The sequence below is a fragment of the Phyllostomus hastatus genome, unplaced genomic scaffold (genome assembly GCF_019186645.2).
Source record: "Phyllostomus hastatus isolate PE091 unplaced genomic scaffold, TTU_PhHast_1.1 phas_contig_150, whole genome shotgun sequence".
Lineage (NCBI taxonomy): Eukaryota > Metazoa > Chordata > Mammalia > Chiroptera > Phyllostomidae > Phyllostomus > Phyllostomus hastatus.
Window position 1 is genome coordinate 1034224 of NW_025333611.1, and position 5775 is coordinate 1039998.

Here is a 5775-nt window from a genome sequence, read left to right on the forward strand (position 1 = left end):
CAGCAGCATTTTTCACAATAAGCAACAGGGGGTGCGACCCCCATGCCCATCAATGGGAGAATGGCCGAACGACAGGGGGCCGCCAGGCCGGGGGCCTCCAGACCAGGGACACCACTGGGCCCAGACAGGAAGGAGACTCTGGCCCCTGCTGCCGCGTGGATGAGCCCTGAGGACATCGTGCCGAGCGGACAGGCCAGACAGGAAAGGACAGATGGTGTGGGAGCCCCACTCATCCGAGGTCCCGGCGTAGTCAAGTCCACAGAGACGGGGAGTAGACGGTAGGTTCCAGGGGCTGGGGGGCGGGCTGAGCGTTCCATGGGGACAGAGTCTAGCCTGGGAAGGTGAGACATCTCTGGAGGTGGCGGTGGTGACGGGTGCACCACATGGCGAACTGCAACTCTCTTCCTGCTATGGAACCTGCACTTAACAATGGTTAAAGGGTAGATGTTGTTTGTCTTGTGCTCATTTTGCCACAATGTTTTCAAAAGAAAAACAATGTTGCAAGCCTGCCTTTCTGGTGCTGGTTGTCCTGCCAGCGGGCCGGAAACCTCCAGAAGGAGGCTGAGTTGTCCGGGCCTTGGTCTTGCCTTGGCGAGCGGTCCCCTGGGAGTGTTAGGAGAAGAAAAGACTCGCCTGCAGGCGGCGCTCGCGGTCCACCCGCTACAGTTACAGAGCTGGGCGGCTTTCTCCTCCGCCCGCCTAACCTCAGGAGGGGGAAGCTCCCGGACGAGCTGAGCTTCTCAGTCATTTCTCCCGGATGTTTCACCCCCACAGGGCTGTCTCTAGGGTCACAGAGCAGGGACAGACGGACCCAAAGGGTCCACGGTGGCCCCCGAGCCCCTGAACCCCCGCCTCGCACCTGACCAAGGACACCCGCGCCCTCAGTGAAGTCTGCTCGGACTTCCTCCTGAGATGGCCTCCTAACTCGGGGCAGGGTCTCGGCTCAGACAGCCCCCCTCGGCTCCAGGGGCTGCGGCCCCTTCAGGGTCCCCTCTGAGCCTGTGTCCCAGCCGGAGCCCAGGTCAGCACCACCGAGGTGGAAAGAGGGTGGTGGGGCCCATGGGGGGCCGTTTCTGCCTGGGCCCTGGCTGCACCCCGTGGCCCCTGGGGCCCAGCTGCCGAGCACTCAGACTTCTCACCTGGTCACTCATGGAGCCTCAGCCCGGCCCTGGGGCCGGGACTGCCGGAGTCCCCCTATGACAGCTCGGTGGGGGGGGTGTTCCAGTGGGGCGGGGCGCGGGCCGTGCCCCCCTGCTGTCCCCGGTGAAGAGGGGGCACCGGGGATTGAAGAGGGGAGTCTCTCCCGACTCCGCCGTCCCCAGGAGGGAAGAGTCGGGGCGGGATCTGTACAGGAGTGTCCTCGTGTGGAGGGACGCCAGACAGGCCCCCCACCCCCGCCCCGACCCTGGCGGGGCCCACCAGGTGCTGCTCGGCGCTGAGACCTGCGGAGCACCTACTCCCGGCCAGCACCGCCTCACACCGCCTCACTCAACCTTCTTGGCATTTTTTCATTTTCATTTTATTGATTTTAGAGAGAGAAGAAAGGTGTGTGTGTGTGTGTGTGTGTGTGTGTGTGAGAAAGAGAGAACATCAGTCTGTGGTTCCACTGATTCATGGGTTTGCTGGTTGCTTTTTTTAAAATTTTCTTTAGAGAGAGGGGAGAGGGAGAGAAGCATCAATGTTTGGTTGCCTCCCATGCGCCCCCTGCTGGGGACCTGGCCCCGCAATGCAGGCATGTGCCCTGACTGGGAATCGATCCCACAATTTCTCAGTCCACAGGTCGGTGCTCAACCCACTGAGCAACACTGGCCAGGGCTGGTTGCTTCTTGTGTGTGCCCTGACCGGGGATCGAACCTGCAGCCTTGGTGTGTGAGGATGATGCTCTAACCAACTGAGCTGCCGGCCAAGGGCAGTTCAGTCAGTCTTCAACTTCAATGATTCCGGTCCGAGTGTGGCCATTGAGGTTTTAGTTTGCATTTCTTCCATCACGGTGTTAAACTTTTTCCGTGTGCTTACGGGTGATCTGCAGGTCTCCTGTCTTCCTTTGTGACGGCTCCGCGCACCTGTGCACGTCTTCTGCCCCTTTTCTGTCGGGCCGTCTTCCGGCTGCGAGCCTTCCGCCGGCATGAGTGCGACACAGAGGTCCTCCTCGTCTGTGGCTTACACTGTCATTTTCTCACCGGGTCTTGCAAAACCCAGAGGTTTGGAAGTCTCTAGGAAACCCACTGTGTCCGTTTCTTCTTTCTCTTTGGCTTCTGGTGTTGGTGCTCCTCGGAGAAATCGGTGTCTGTCTCAAGGCTGCAAATGTCTTTCTCGTGTGTGGCGGTGTGTGTGTGTGTTTTACCCTGGAAGCTGGATTTAAGTTTCACGTTCAGATCCCTGACCTGTTTGGGGTTAGTTTTTGTGTATCGTATAAGGTGAGCGATGAGAGTCACTTATTTTTCCAAATGGACCTCCCCTTGCTCAATAAAATTCATGGAAAGACTATCCTTTCCCCCATCGGGTGACCGTGGCGGCTTTATTGAAAACCGGCCGGCCCTGTGTCTGCGAGTGGGCTCTCTGTTCTGCCCCATCCGTCTGCTTGTGTTTCTGAAGGAAAACCATATTGTCTTCCTGGCTGGCGTAGCTCAGTGGATTGAGCGCGGGCTGTGAACCAAAGCATCGCAGGTTCGATTCCCAGTCAGGGCACATGCCTGGGTTGCAGGCCACAGCCCCCAGCAACTGCATATTGATGTTTCTTTCTCTCTCTTTTTCTCCCTCCCTTCCCTCTCTAAAAATAAATAAATAAACTTTTGAAAAAAAAAGCACATTGTCTTGGACACCATGGCTCTACAGAGATCTTGAGGTCAGGTAGTGAGGGTCCTCATTGTTCTTTTCGACGATCGTGTTGGTGGTAAGTGCTTCGTGGCCCCGCGTGACTGTTATAGCGAGGATACCCGTTTCTAGGATGAAAGCCTGCTGGCACTGTGATTAGGAGTGCATCGAGGCAGCAAATTCAGGAAGAATTCACACCCTAACAGTACGTCCATATGAGTAGCCAGGTCTTCTGTAACTACTCTCAGCAATGTTGTGTGATTTTCTTTCCAGAGGTTTGGCTCATATCTTTTAAAAATTGTCCCCAAATATTTCATTTCTACAGCAGCATTTCAGAGTCCGAGATCTCATCTGAATTTCAGCGGAGCCAAGTCCCAGACCCGCCCCCCACCATCAAACCACGTCCGCCAGGTTTGGGCGAGACCCCTTGCACGAGGGAGGTGCCTTTCCTTCCGGGCACTTAGAAGACAGACGCCTTCCTTCCCAGGCACAGTGGCGTGTGTGACCGGCGTGGACAGTCCCCTTCCAAAGGGAGAGCAGGGAAGGGTAAAGGGATCGAGTTCCGCAGTCCAAGCAACTTTGGGATCCAAGGGACAGAGGCAGTTAGGAGTCGAGACCTCGGAAGTATCCTCTGCGGCTCAAGGCTCTGCTCCCCACCCCCCACCGCCCCGGGGCTGTGGCTGCACCCTGAGCTCCTTCCCTGGCCCCCACGGTGGCTCCTGTGAGCCTGCTTCCCGCCCGCAGATGCTGAGGCCTGGGGGGCCTCCCTCGTTTTGTCCCTCTCTGTCCGAGCTCGCCAGGACTCTGCTGACGTAGCGCGCCCACAGGTCCGTCCTCCAGGCCGTCCTGAGCAATTCCCTCTCTGGGTTTCCTTCTGCTGACCTGGCGCACACCTGTTCCCTTGCTGGGGCTGGACACTGGGACCTCTGTTTCCTTCCTTCCAGGCAGCGGGAAATGGCTGTCCAGCCGCCCCAGGCTTTCTCCCCAAAGCACCGTGCCCACCCATGCGAGCCTTCCGATTTTGTCACCTCCTGCAGGCGGCGCTGGTTCTTTTCCGGGTGACCGGCGGACCCCACTTGGCTGGGCTTTCTTCCACCGTTCCTCCAGGCCCCAGCCGCTCGCTCCCCCTCCCCTCCGCAGCCCCACCGGAGGCGGCCCCTTCCCGGCCTGCGGATCTGCCCACGGTCTGCTCGCGACGCGCTGATGGCAGGTGTGACCGCTAAGAGGACCTCGCCGGCGGGCGGCCGGCACCCACGTGTCCACGAACAAGCTATTCGAGGCACCTGGGCTTCCTCTGCCACACCTGTCAGAATGCCTCCAGTCCCCGGTCCCACTGCCAGCCCCGCCCTTTGGGGTTCGTTACAGCGGCACCCCGCTTCCCAGTGCCCCTGTGGGCACACTGCGCGCCATCATTGCAGCGGGCACCTCACTGGGTGACGTCACAGCGACAAGTCATCCAGCCTGCTGTTCTCGGACAGTGGTTTTTAGCTCCTAAGAGAGAGCCTCCCTCCCTCTCTTTTCTTTCTCTCTCTCTGTCTCTCTCTTTCTGGTTAAAATTGTGGACATGTGCCTTTATTTCTCGCGCACAACTGTCTGGGCGTGGAAGGGCCGCAAAGGTCAGTCTTGCTCCACTCGGCCGCGCGTGGCCAGCCAGCTGCTGTGCTGCTTCTGGAGGCTGGGGCTCTCTCCTCTCTACTCCCCATTTCTCCTATGAAGTTCAGGTCCATTCCCACCCTTAGGCTGGGACCTACGTCTTCCTCTCCTGTAGCCTCAACCTGGGTTCCTAGGATCTTTATTATTTGCTTTTTTATTTTAAAGAAATGTTTTAAAAGATTTTATCTATTTTTAGAAAAGGGAGGGAAACATCAGTGTGTGGTTGCCTCTCACACGCCCCCTACTGGGGACCTGGCCTGCAACCCAGGCATGTGCCCTGACTGGGGATCGAACCTGTGACTCTTTAGTTCTACAGGCCGGTGCTCAGTCCGCTGAGCCACAGCGCGAATCCTGACGTCAGTACCAATATTGGGTTTGAGCAGTAAGTGTAATGTCCGGAGGCCATTCCTGCCACTGTCTGTGCCACGGCTCTGGGGCTGGGCTGGCTGCCGCCTCTCCTCATGGCCCAGCCCAGTGGAACCCCCCGGGGCCCCGACCTCGGTCAGTGGGCCCCTCCCTCTCTGCTCAGGTGCAGCACTGGCGGCTGAGCCGGACCAGCAGCTTGCTGGACGGGCAGCTCCACACTCCGCCCCCAGCCCCTCGGGAACCGTGTGGTGGCCCCACCCCTGACCTCTGGGGCCGCTCCCCGGACTGCGCGCCCCCCCCCAGCAGCAGGGTCCTCTGCCTCGCTCCTCTCTGTCCACCGGACCTCCGACCCCCCGTTCGAGCTCTCCCCTAGCTGAAGCCCCAGGTCGGCCCTGCCCTAGACCTCACCTGCTTGCCCCTCCCCTCCCCTGGCCTGGGGTCACACCCACATCTCCCCTGGGCCGGCCTCTGGCCTGACCCGCTCTGCCCAGCCCTCCCCCGGCTCAGCAGCCACCCTGGGCAGGAAGCCGCCGCCCCCCAGCCTTACTCTGGGCTCCAGACCGAGGGCCGAGGGCCCTGGGGGAACCCCACGTCCCTGCGCCGTGGCTCTCCCACAGTCCTGGGTCACAGCACCCACCGGCCTCTCTGCCCCCTGCCTGTCACCTCTCCTGGTGGTGGCGGTGTCTCCGCCCAGCCACCCATGTCCCCTCGGGCCCCTCCACCGCACCTCCAGATCGCAAAGCAAGCTCCGGTACGGCCCTGGATGCGCAGTTCCCGGCCCACACGCCCTCCAGAGCAGCTGCCGGGCGGACCAGAGGCCCCGCCCCCGAACCTCAGGTCTGGTGCCCACCCCAAGGCGCCTCCCCAGCCCCAGGGTCTCTGCACGTGGCCACCCTGCCCACAGACCTGGGTGGGAGCCAGGACGACTCAGGAAGGGAGACC